This window comes from Numida meleagris, chromosome 1 (assembly GCF_002078875.1).
Source record: "Numida meleagris isolate 19003 breed g44 Domestic line chromosome 1, NumMel1.0, whole genome shotgun sequence".
Taxonomy (NCBI): domain Eukaryota; kingdom Metazoa; phylum Chordata; class Aves; order Galliformes; family Numididae; genus Numida; species Numida meleagris.
In genome coordinates this window covers 163,626,012-163,639,808 of record NC_034409.1, presented here as the reverse complement: position 1 = coordinate 163,639,808, position 13,797 = coordinate 163,626,012, and the positions used below count along the sequence as shown (strand labels likewise).

General features: G+C 43.1%; 1 protein-coding gene across 2 annotated transcripts in view; it reads left to right on the top strand.

Moving 5' to 3' along the window:
* The window catches only part of ELF1 (E74 like ETS transcription factor 1), an 88,760-nt gene that overhangs the window by 1,153 nt on the left and 73,810 nt on the right, over positions 1–13,797 (top strand). The window lies entirely within an intron of this gene.

Below are 13,797 nucleotides of genomic sequence, written 5' to 3'. Positions count from 1 at the left end.
CGTCCTCTTCTCCAGAAACGTCTCTGAGGCAAATTTTGAAATAGTTCTGAGTGGATGTCTATGGAACGTACTGGCTTTGTCTATTCACTGAACTTCACAACTTCGCTCCTCACGCACACAGATGCATTTACAGCTGTTAGTCCTCAAGTTTGTTTTTTTTTTTTGTTTTTTTTTGCTGCTAAGTTCCTCAAATGAGAGGAGGTTTTAAAGGCTTGCCCTCTGCAGGCACTGGGGCTGCTGTTTATATATTAATACTACTTATTTTTTGACTATGTATTTAGTTGCTGCTTCTGAGATAGAGCACAAATGCCGTATTGAAGAAGTTTCGTTTGTATACCTCTGTATGTATACATCTCAATCGTGTGAAACGTGCCTGCCACCCAGTGGATGCAGCTGATCTGTGTATGCTCTGTGCTCTATACATCACCACCACTCTCTCCCTGAACGTTTGCCAGCTGAGGTGTTGGAGCCATGATTTCGAGGCTCACCGGGCTGCACCGAGTCTGTGTGCTAGGAGGTGACCACCAGCTATGAGGTGACCACCCCTGCTCCTCCTGCCCTGCTCAGTGGAACCGGGGGTAGTGGAGGCGGTGGGTAGGGCCTCACAGCTGGGCAGAAGTGAGAAGACATGATAGTGAACCAGGTTGTACAAAGAGGGAGAAGCATTTTTGTGCTTAAGATAGTTGGAGAATTGGATTCTGCAGCCGCTGTCCTTCCTGTAGGATTTCCATGTTTTCACATTTTCATACACGTTTGTTTTTCTGGTGCCTAATCTGAGCCTTGAGTTTGACTTGCAGTTGGGCTGAACTCACTCATCTGGAACAGAAGTTAATAACAGTTTGTTCTCAACGTGCAGAAGATGTTTTGCAGGCCTAAGTATGTTAGAAATACAACTCCTGGTCATCAGGATCGCTGTCATGGTGTCCATAGCTCTTTACTTTCATTTTTTTGTATCTTAGTTTCCCATCTTCAAGAGATCATGGATTATGGTGTCCTTTATCTTATGGTTTAATGCAGTGATGAGAACGGTAAAAGAACCTGGGGGGAAAGTAAATCATCCTCTGGTCTGATAGAACAGTAATGCTCTAAAGTACAAGGGCAAAAAGGAAAATTTGGGTGTTAATTGTAACAGAGCTTCTGTCAGGGAAAAAGTATGACCAGGTCAAACACAATTGGAGACTGACCACCATGCGTATGAGCACTAGGAGACGTCTTTAATTACCACAGGCCACTTAGTCCTAATAAGTCCTAATTTCTGCAATGTTAGTCACGGCTTCCATGCTGCTGTTTTGTGTGTCATTTCCTAGGTTTTCTTTTGGTTAGGAAAAGATAAGATAAGCAGCCTGGGGCAATATACGTGTGTTGCTGTCCTTCCTCAGCTGATACAACACATGGGACTGTTGTCTGAGGTCTCCACTGGGCACCACCTATCTGGGCAGTTCTTGGCTGCAAGTAGGCCAGTAGGAGATGGCCTATTGTGCTCACTCAGTTTGTCCCACAGCTGTTTGGAGGCAAGGAAGGAATGGCTTAGAAACCCTGGTCTGTGCCCTGGACTCTGCTGTGAGGATCTTGGATTTCCCTGGTCTGTCTGTGTCCTTCTGTGCCATTCTTCGACTTGGTGCTGGTTCATTCTCTTGCTGACTCCTTGCATCTGCTTTCCTTTTCTTCTCCTTTGCTTCTGTACTTCCCATCTCCCTCTTTCTCTCACAAAACATCTTTCGTGCATGAAACATCTTCCTTGGTCTGCCCACGTGGTGCTCTGCTGCCATATGTTGCTGTGAAGACCCGTGGGATGAGGCAGTGAGAGGGCAGAAGCAGCAGGATGCTAGCTCTTGTCCCAAATGCCTGGTGCCGCCTTGGCGTCAGCTGGCCGCTACACGAGAAGCCTGGAGCCCATTGTCTTCTTTGGACATGATTTTCCAAGCTGCAGTCTTGTTCTGTACAGGAGCCAGGGCGGAAGTTGCTTCTTGCAGTGAGGATGACCTATGTAGTCTGGTTGGCATGAGAAGTTGTGAAGAATGTGGCTGTGACCTAGTGAATATCCACTGAAAATGTGCCATGCGCAATTAATCTTTATTAGTTGGATCAAATATAGGTGGATTTTTCATGGGGCAGCAAGAGGCATATGTGCTACCCTAACCCTAACAGCTCCAGCCCTCGTGTCAGATTTCGAATCTGTTATCCAAAGCTGGAGGGGCATTACAACCTTCCAACAAGTCTGCCAGCATTTTCTGTTAGCAATGAAAGATAGCATTTTCCCTGCTCTTGTTCTGAAAACAGCTGAACTATTTTGGCTGAGATTTTCTAGTCTCAGTCTACCACTTTCTGCACCCCTCCCTCAGAAGCAACCTCTACGCACATGGAATAAAATTTAGCCTGAGGCAGACGTTCAGCTTGGAAAATTTCAACCCAAATAAAGTCTGGCCAAGCTACAAGTGGCTGAAAACAGCATCTCGCAATGGGGAGTGTTCAGCATCAAACTTCATCGATACTAGCGTGCGTTTATGTACATTGAAAGACCCTGCTAAATTATAATATTAATAGGTTCCCCAACAGACTAATTGGCACCTGGTTGGTCCTGGAGTTTTATTAATGGGGAGTGAACCTAAAACTTTTACAGTTAGTTTTACAAATGCTTTTACTTACTAACATTATTAATTATTGTTTTCCTGGCTGAAAGATTGCAAGCTTTAAAATGGAGCCTCTGAAATAAATAACAAGTTGCGGCTTACTCATTCTGAATCTTAACGTTGTTAAAGACCAATTTACAGTAGAACCAGAGCAAATTGCTTCCCAGAGTTTTGAATGGTAAAAAACCACATCTCCCAAATTCCTAAGCTATTCATCAACCATTCTATTGTGGCAGACTCACCCTATATTTTGTCCCCGATATATCTATTAACTCTGCAGTGAAGTGTGAGTTTAAAACAATTGTGGCATGGAGTCACTGTGGGATAAATACTACAAACATTGGCAAAGTTTCTTCATAAATCTTTCTTAGTTTAGAGAGGGACTTAGGCGTGTCTTTCTTTCTGAGTGCAGCTGTTCCTTGTGGGGTCCCTCAGGGGCTAAATCTTGGTGTAATGCTGTTTAATATCATTATATTCACTGTTTTGCAATGATATCTCATCGTTACCAATGATTTCGTGCAGGTTTTTGTGTGTGCACACGTGGAACAAGTTGCTAGTGCCATATACTTCAAATCACATTTTTAAATGGTTCCCATCCAGCAGAATGTGTTTTTCATGTGGACAGATACAAAGGGACCAGGAATGCAGTTACACCAGCAGGATAGAAGGCTGTCTTCAAACTGGTAATTTGGAAGAAGGTTTAAGGATTTGTTTGGAGAATCATCTCAACAGGAGTTTTCGTTGTAATGCTGTGAGCAAAGTGTGATCTTTGGCTATATAGCAATAAAAATAGTGCATAGAAATAGGAAAGTACATGGCATTAGTAAGATCACTGGAATGCTGAGTCTGTGTCCGGTGTTGCTGTTCACATGAGGAAGGATGTGAAATATTAGTAAGAGCATGGCAACAAAAAGTGATCCAGGGTTTAGAAAAGAAGCTTCATAATGCAGTTCATCAGATCAGAGGAAACTGGGAGGTGAAATGGTGCCTGCGTATTATCTTGTGTATGTGTAAGGAAATACACGGTGCTTACTTGACCCTATTGAGACATCCCATGTCTGGGAGCTGAAGTTAGGTATGTTGTACTATGAAATAAGTAGTGATGCGGGCAATTAAACATCAAAATGAGTTGAGGATTTGCTGGAATGTTCAGAGTGAGGTAGTGTTTCCTTCTCAAAGATTTACTTCTGCCTGGTGTTGTGGAGAGCTTCCTTGGTGCGTGCAGTAGGGGGAAGGACTGTGCTTTGTTCACCTGTGTTCTTCACTGTCACTTTCCTCCCGAGCATTAACATCTGCCTGCAGCTGGAGATAGGAGGTTGGGTACCACCTTCCTCCCTCATCGCTTTTGTCAGCACAGAGAATCCTTTGTATTCACAGGTTGGCGTACCTCCTTTATTTGCTCAGGAGTCGGTACTGATAGCTATATTTAGGGACGGGGAAATTCCCTCTACCATGGCACAGGCACCGTTTACAATTTGCCTGCTGAGGGCTTGAGGTACCCTAAAGCCCACCCTCCCCTGAAGCACCTCGCTGCCCTTCGGCCGAGCCTCTCCTGCTGCTGGATCTCCAGCTGCAAGCGGACGGGCACAGCAGAGATGAGGATGTGGACGCACGTGTGCATGGCTTGGCAATGTAGCAGGACCAGCAGTCGCTAAAACAACAGCATTTATGATGGTGAATTCATTTTGTAACCTGAAACGCACGATGGACGGCTCAAATCAAGTAAGGTGTTACCCACCGGGTTCCTTTTCAGACAGCTTCACAATGAAAAAAGATATTCTGTGATAAAGCTGAAAGCTTAATTTGGCCTGGGAATTGCACTTGAGCCTAGATAGTTATGAGATGATGTTTTATAATTCCGTAGCTCATTCTTTTTAATGTAACAAGCAGACACATTTTTTTCTCTGGCATCAGAAGTAGAACAAATATACTTTAAGCATGAAAGTATTTCTTTCCTTAGAAAAATTGTTGCATCTACTACGGGGTACGTGGTACCTAAAAGCATGCCGGGTTCTGATATTCACTGTTTCACACATTGGTCTTAATTTGGGCTTTTTCATCCGCACTTGAAAATATTCTCTGAATATTTTAGGTAACTAACACATCGAACTTTCTGTACCGAATGTCATTACTGGACAGTTTCCTATTGACAAGAACTGAAACTTGAGAAGCCTAAGTTCTTGTAAATCAGTATCTCTACTGAAAAACATGCATGCAAGTATTTCCACTTGCTTGGAAATACTTAAGTACTAAGGTAGTCATCTCAAATGTGATTTCTAAAAACACCATCCCAGCTGCTGTGTTGAGGTGTGTTTTTGCAAAAAGAATTCAAACAAAATTCATCTATGGTTTGGCTCCTGCGCTTATCGCTACGTTCACTGAAGTTAATGATAATGCCCTATTGGCCTCCAGGAGGCACAGAATCTAACTCACTAAGAAAGTACAAACCAGGTTGGAAGTGTTCAGTTTTTAGGAATTCTAATTAGGTCATTTAATAGATGTCTTCTTGAAAAAAAAAAAAAAAGGAAAAGCAAAGAATCAAAAGTAAATTTTGAATCCTACTTTGATGTTCTAGCAGTTTGATATCAGTTGTGTCACTGTGGCGATGATAATGAGTTCGTCACATGATGTCTGTTCTCAAAGTGCAGTCGTGGGCTGTAGCTTGCCATCTCTTGATGTCTTATTGTGTCTTGTAATATTTAGTGAGTTTTATTCCCTTGCTAGTTGTGAAATAAAACAGTATTTTAGTCAGAGACCGAACTTTACAGAATTGTTAAGTGACTTATGTCTGCCTGAAGGACAGATCAAAAAAAAAAGCATTTCAATAGCCAAGCTGCCTAACTGACTGCTCCGTTTGTGCACCTAACGGAGCAAACTGCTGGTGTGTAGGGTAATGATACACCCTGATAACCAAATTAAAAAAGGAGAGAAATAGTAGTAGGACTGAATTCTATGCAAGGTTTTCTCCCTTTGCCCGTCCTGAATGTGACCATTAATCAGGATAGCCAAGAGTTGGGTGCTTCTATTAAATGTATTATTCTGTGTCATCTATGTGAGGAATTCCCACTCAGTCTGTCATCTGGCACAGCTGTGGCAGTGAAGATGTAATTCTGCCTGCTCCCTAGAATTATTTTCCTTTTTTTTATTTATGTACATTGACAGCAATTTTTGTTCTTGTTGTTTAAGTATTTCAGATTCACCTGTGTACTCTGGGCAGTGTGAGATCCCTGTCTCTTTTCTTCATTAATATAGCAGTGATATTAAGCAGTTGGTGTCTCATGTACCTGGTCATACTGGCACTGATGAAATTGAATGAGGTGTTTCAATCTGCTTGACCTTATTCTGTAACTCGTTTATGCCTAATGTATTCAAATAGGAAAACTGAGTATGCTGAGTCCTGGTAGAAGGTTGCTCGCACGGTAGCTGCTGCTGCAGCTTCTCTTTCAACATCTGTTGCTGCTTGAAGAGAAGCTGCCACTCTATCATTTTAAGGAGCTCATGCATTAAGCATGTATCCGATGCTTTTGGGGCACGCTTGGGAACTTCATAGGTGGACATGAACTTGGTTCTCTGCCTTGAGAATTGGAACCGCTGGTGGGGAAGTGGTAGGATTTTGCACCTTGCTGCAGACCTTCAGAGGTTGTTGAAATGGGGTTGAATAGCATCCTGGCATCTGTTTTTTTTCTTTTTTGTTTTTTCTTCAATTTTTGTTATAAGATGCTGTGTAAGTGGGGAAGTTCAATGAGAAATGACCAGGTCTCTCAATGTTGATCAAGAGAATGGCAACAGATACACCAGTTTTGCAGGAAACTGAAAGAGCTCACTTTGTCACCAGTTTGAATTATCAAAGAGGAGAGAAAAGGTAATGCTGCCCCGTGGCATAGCATTTGCTGTTCTTTAAGATATATGGCAGAGGAAGTCGTACTGTGTGTAGAAGGACAGTAAAACCAGTCAGCAAATGGATGGAGACAGAACTTAGCATTTATATACCAGTGTAGGAGTGCTGATCTAACATAGCATGATCATAAAGTGTGACGTGAGGAACAGGGCTCCTGTTTCTTTCCTAAAAATAATGTAGCCCAATGCAGTTTAAAACTCCCAATTTTTTAGGGGAGATCAACTGATTTAAGCATTAAACGTGTTCAAACTGAGTAACTAAGTACAGACGGCTGAATTCATTCATGCCTCTCTATATTATCCTTTTCCCTCAAGTCTAAGAAAGACTGTTCCTTATCATTTGCACTGACTGAAATGGAAGTGGGAGACAGAGCTCCAGCATCTTCTCAGCCTGGATCCTGAACCTGTGCCCTCTGTCCTGTTCTGCTTTCTGGCTGGTAGATGAGCACAACATAAACGAAGTGGCTCCCGTGCTCCGGAAGCATGTCCAGTGCCTGGATACTTCCAGCAGTGACTTCTCCAAACAGACAGGCTGCTTCAGAAAAATACCCTTGTTGCAAACTGGCCTTCAGCCAGTTCTTTTGCTTGCTCTTCTCCTGCAGTGGGCTGTGGAGCTTAGGTGGCAAAGCTGGGGTGGGTTCTGGTAAATTCACTGAGAAGCTGATGAGGGATGGGTGGAGGAAATTAGTGGTATGTTAGTGTAAGTAGGGGAGATAGATGCGTTCACCAGCCTACTCAACCATAGACCTTCCTCCAGCTTTGAGCTCGCAGACTTGTACCAGTTTTTTACTTTCACGCTTCCTTCTGGGAGAGGGAGATTGTAAGTATGTAAAATTGGGTGCAAGTTACAAAAAAAAATAGGGCCCTGCTCACCTACATGGAGCTGTCTTTCTCTGGGGGCCTTGAGCATCCATCCCTCACAAACCTTTAGGAGAGGATTTTGTAGTCAAGAAAATTATATGTGTGAACAGATTTAGTTTTTGGGATTTATAAAAAATTTGACTAAGACTTTGTCAAATTTAGTCTTCACATGTTAATGTTACAGCGCAACAGGCACTTTCCTGCTGTTACAGGTGTAGTGCTTGAATGAATGAATGCATGAGCTGGCTTCTGACCGTATTTACTGCAGTCAAGATAGTGAGAGCCAGAAATTTACTATTATTTTCTTGGCAAATGGTCATTTGTGAGAATTATCCAGCAGACATCTAACGAAGTTAAACATTTTTCATTTCCTTGTGATCAGATTTACGAATAGACTTTTATCATTATTATACTTCTTCAAAGAGAATGTGATTGCATCATTATGTACCACGTCCTAGGTGAATAATTGCAAATGTGTTACCAGAAGTCTGATCTAGCTGCTCGTTTTGCTTCGAAATAACTTCTTGGGCATCCTCAAAACAAGATCAGAGAGCTGAATTGTCTCAGCATGTTTTCAGGGAGTTGTTTGCTTAAGAGGTCAACCTATTTTTTTTCTGTGAGAAAGCATTAACTTTTGTATGTGTTGTGTTTTGTCCCTCTGAAGTAGGAGCAGTGTCAGAAATTGAAGTTTGTAGTCTATTGCTTTTATTGTTACTGTGTGACTAAGAGCTGGAAGCTGAAATCATACAGGGAACTGTTACTGTATTAGCCCCCTCATTTTCAAGTTTGGTAGTGCGTACGCCAAATTTGGTGTACACTATAAATACATATATACAGCCATATACTTTTTGAACGTATACACTACATATATGGGTACAATCTCTGCAATAATCTTGGAAAAATACTTTATACTCAAAGGTCATAGAATCATAGAATTGCTCATGTTGGAAAAGACCTTCAAGATCATCAAGTCCACCGCAGCCTAGCCATACTACCCTAACTCTAACAACCCACCGCTAAATCATGTCCCTGAGCACCACATCCAAACAGTTTTTAAACACGTTCAGGGATGGTGACTCAACCACCTCCCTGGGGAGCCTGTTCCAGTGCTTAACAACCCTTTCTGTAAAGAAGTTTTTCCTGATTTCCAACCTAAACTTCCCCTGGCACAGCTTGAGGCCATTTCCCCTTGTCCTGTCACCTGCCACCAGTGAGAAGAGACCAGCCCCGCTCTCATTGCAATCACCTTTCAGGTATTTGATGAGGGCAATGAGGTCTCCCCTCAGTCTCCTCTTCCCCAGACTAAACAGCCCCAGTTCCTTTAGTCACTTCTCGTAGGGCATATTCTCCAAGCCCTTCACCAGCCTTGTTGCCCTTCTTTGGACCTGCTCCAGCACCTCAATGTCCTTTCTGTACTGAGGTGCCCAAAACTGAACACGGTACTCGAGGTGAGGCCTCACCAATGCCAAGTACAGGGGCAGGATGACTTCCCTAGTCCTGTGCACCACACCATTCCTGATCCAAGCCAGGATGCCATTGGCCTTCTTGGCCACCTGGGCACACTGCTGGCTCATATTCAGCCGACTGTCCATCAGCACACCAAGGTCCCTTTCCGTCAGGCAGCTTTCTAGCCTCTCCTCTCCAAGCCTGTAGGGTTGCCTGGGGTTGTGACCAAAGTGCAGAGCCTGACACTTGGCCCTATTGAAACTTATACCGTTTACCTTGGCCCATCCTTCCAGTCTATCCAGGTCCCTCTGTAAAGCCTTTCTACCCTCTGGCAAATCAACACTCTCTCCCAACTTGGTGTTGTCTGCAAACTTACTGAGGGTGCACTCAATCCCCTCATCAAGATCATTGATAAAGATGTTGAATAGAAGAGGCCCCAGCACTGAGTCCTGGGGGGCACCGCTCATGACTGGCCGCCAACTGGATTTAACTCCATTGACCACAACTCGCTGGGCCTGGCCATCCAGCCAGTGTTTCACCCGGCAGAGCATATGCCCATCCAAACCATGGGCAGCCAGCTTCTCCGCAAGGATGCTGTGGGGGACAGTGTCAAAAGGCCTACTGAAGTCCAGGTAGACCACATCGACAACCTTGCCTTCCTCCGCTAAGCAGGTCACCTTGTCATAGAACGAAATCAGGTTTGTCAAACAGGATCTACCATTCATAAACCCGTGCTGACTGGGCCTGATCCCCTGGTTGACCTTTAACTGATCCATGATGGCTCCTGAGATTATCCATTCCATAACCTTCCCTGGCACTGAGGTGAGACTGATAGATCTGTAGCTACCACGATCATCTTTCTGGCCCTTTTTGAAGATGGGAATCACGTTTGCCAGTGTCCAGTCCACCAGGACAATCCCTGTTAGCCAGGACTGTTGAAAGATGATGGAGAGCGGCCTGGCAACCACATCTGTTAACTCCCTCAGCACTCTAGGGTGCAATCCATCTGGCCCCGTGGAGTTGTGAGTGTCCAGCTTTCAGAGCGGGTCCAAAACCATCTCATCATGGATTATGCATGGCCTGTTCTGTTCCCCATCCCTCTCTACCAGCTCAAGGGGCTGTGTGCCCAGGGCACAACTAGTCTTACTATTAAAGACTGAGGCAAAGAAGGCATTAAGTACCTTAGGCTTATCCTGATCCTTGGTCACTGTATTGCCCTCAGCATCCAACAAGGGATGGAGATTCTCCCTAGCCCTCCTCTTACTGTTGATGTATTTATAGAATTATTTATTGTTGTTCTTCACCTTAGTGGCCAAGTTCAGTTCTAGCTGGGCTTTGGCTTTTCTAATTTTCTCCCTGCACAGCTTCACTAGGTACTTGTAGTCCTCATAAGTTGCTTGCCCCTTCTTTGAAAGACCATCAACTTTTCTTTTGTTCCTGAGTTCCAGCCTAAGGTCTCTGTTCAGCCAGACTGGTCTCCTTCCCCGACGGCTCGTCTTCTGTGACTTGGGGATGGTCAGCTCCTGCACCATTAAAATAACTTCCTTAAGGTATTCCCAGCCATCCTGGGCTCCCATGCCCTCCAGAACTACCTCCCAAGGGACTCTCTCAACCATGGTCTGGAAGAGGCCAAAGTCTGCCCTCTGGAAGCCCAGGGTGGCAGTTCTGCTGACTCCCCTCTGTGGTTCAACAAAGATCGAAAAATCTATCATTTCGTGGTCACTTTGCCCCAGACGGCCTCCAACCTTTACATCCCCCGCAAGGCCTTCTCTGTTAACAAACAGCAGGCCCAGGATTTTGCTTCCCCTTGTTGGCTCCTTGTTGGTCAACATGTTATTATCAATTTGTAATGGTGTATTTACATCTACCACAGCCATGTTCTGCTTGTTTCTCTGTTTGCTTTGCAATAGCATATCTGCTTTCTCTTAAATGTGTTATTCTTCGGTACTGGTCTTATTTTGGCATTATTCTTTCAAATCTCTCTTGAACTGATAGATGAAAACATTTACATAAAAACAAACCTTTACTGGTCTTCTCAGGAGAGAAGAGAAAGGATTTCATCTTTTATTTTGACTTTTCCCATAAAATATACAGGATTTCAGTAATTTGACTTTGGGAATATTTTGAATGCAGCATCTAAGGTAGTCATGAGTGGGACTCTCTTATGTTCTCCTCTCTCATACGTAGAGTAAGCCTCCCCTAACATAAGCCTTCTCATGCACAAATTTGGGCACCCAAAAATCTATGGGGAGAATTGACGTGACAGTATTTTCTGACCATGTTATTTTGGATTTAAGGGTAGGGGAAATGGCCTTGGATTAGAAAATGTCATTGCCCTATTTAAGGCTTGTCTGGTTAATAAGACAGTGTCGTATGATGTTGAACAAGGTGAAGGTTGATGTGTGAAGCAATGAGAGCCTGGTTATAATTTTCTTTAGTTAAATGGAACTAATGAGGAGAAGGCAATACATGAACACATATTATTCCCCCCTCACCCTGGCCACATACACACGCATTTTGAGGCATATCAAAGTATGGAAGACAACAATCCTCGAGTCAGGATGACTACTCCATGATTATATGCTGATTCCCCTGTTCTTCTTTTTTTGTGTCTTCTATTTAGATTAAAAGTTCTTTGTTGCATTGTCCTTGGCCTGCAGATCTTTCGGTCTGCTCTTGTCTGCCTGTAAGCATGAAAGTTCCCTGGGCATTATAAGCAAAGAGGCTCATGTCCTTTGTGTTTGTGTTCGGTGCACGGTGCTGTCTGTCTCCTCCCTGCCTCCCCCCACACAGGGCTATGCTGTAAGGGGCCCAGCCCCTCAGTGCTCAGTGGCATCCCATCACAGCACCCACAGGTATCCAGCTGCTATTTCACCTGCATAAGTGCAACTGTGCATCTCTTGATGGTGCTGGTGGCTTTGTGGTTGGCTGTGCAGGGGCTGGTGGTATGTTTCCTGTTTGCTGCCTGGGCTGCTAGCTGACATTTAATGGTGCAAGTGAATTTTCCAGTGTGTTATATAAATTTGTTTCAAAACTCCTGTTCCTCCAGATGTGACTCCTGCCAAAATGTGCACATATGACATACACGTGTAGCTTTAAAAACACTCACTGGATAATGGCTCTTTCTTGAATAGGATGGATGGAAATCATATTTTCAGAAAGCAGAGTCAAACCCTGGGATCAAACTCCTGCAGATAGCTTATTTGGGATCTGCTAGGATAGCATCAGTCTGCTGCAAGCAATTAAAGATTAGTAATAAAAGAATTAAAGGATGTTTGCTTAGGGCAATTGGTTTTCTCATAGAATAGAGGCTAGCAGAGAGAAAGCTTGTGCAAAGCAGCAGATGCTCAACAAACCTGAAGATGTGCAATTAATGTAAAAAAAAACAAAACAACAAAAAGTCATTTTCTTTACCCTTTATCTTTCCTCAGTGAGTTCATTGACCGCTGTCTTTAGAAAAGCTATTTTATTTAATTTGAAAATGAAACTAAATTAGTCTGATGCTACTCTTCACTAGTGCTAGAAATATAGGAAGATTTTTGTGACCATAGCCACAAGTAGTGTATTTTTGTCTGGTAAGCAAAGCTGGAAAACATTTCTAATGTATCTTGCTGAAAAGAGGGAACATCAAAGTGGGAGTTCAAGAAATAAAGTTGGTCACAAAGAGGGAGTGGATAAAACTCCTTACATTTAGGCTTCCATCTGAGAATCTGAGTGCTGTGCCATCTAATATAGTTCTCACCTGTCATTCCAGTATGGTTAGTGGGATTTTGTTACCACTTCAAAGTTGATGAACCCTCAGTAAATGAAGGACAAAATGGATTCTAAGGTTAAACGTATATACTGAGATGCTAAATTCATAGTATTGGGCTAAAATAATAACCACTAATGTTTATGTGGTGACTGTATAGTGCTTTGGATGGAGCACCGGGAATACTAAGTGTTTTATAAGTCCTGGGGAAATGCTGGATTACTCAAGGAAACTAATGAGCTCCCTCCATTAAGTACGTGTCTTCTGTTAGTGGAAAGCAGGATAAAAATCACATGTATGAAATCATGCCTGATGTAATATCCTCTCATTCTCTTACCCTCTGGTTCTTGATGTTGTTTTCATGGCTGAAACCGCAGAGTAAAGACACAGGATTCCTGCGAGGCTTTTAGGAAACACTTAGTGGTAGCAGCAGTTTTCTCTGAAACGGAGCCTGTATGCATGTATGCAACGATATCTTCCAGGAGATGTCTGCCCCCCACACCTCATTTTTATGGGCAGATGACAATAGCAGAGGTGAAGGCTCGGTGTAATCTGTGATTTCCTTTAGGACTGATCACCAGGACAAAGATCAGCATAGATGCAAGGCTTCTGTTTGTACAAACAGCTCAAAATGTAGCTGAGAGATCACGTTGGCCTCCCAGCTGTCAGTTCCCCTTATCTGAAGCGCCAAGCTCCCTGCCACCTTTCCTTTTGCTTTCCTGTAATCTCTCTCTCTCTCTCTCTTTTTTTTTTTTTTTTTACCTCTTCTCTTTTCTCTGTGATTTATGTATTCGTTGATTGACTAATGTAGCATATATTTGGATAGGTAAGCCTGGTACTGAAAGTATTGATTATTTCCTGAACAAGTAGGTAATCAGCTCATGTTTCTAACTGAATGCTCTTTAATAGCCAGTTCTCCATCTGAACGGGTTGCAATGGAAGATGTATTTATTTCAATGAGATTACTTCTTTGTACAGCTCATACATTTTTCTCCAGCCTCTCCAAGTTAGCATTGTCTTTTTCCACTAATTAGAGCAGCTGGAAGAGTAGTAATAAACATACTTTCCTTTCCTTTCTGTTCACATCCTGAGCATTGCCAAAATACTGTTTTATTCTCATAAGCATCTGAACATATTTGTGGAGCTTGATGTTTTTCTAAAAAGTAGTGCTTATGTAGATTTCTTTTAAATCATGGAATCATAGAATGGTTT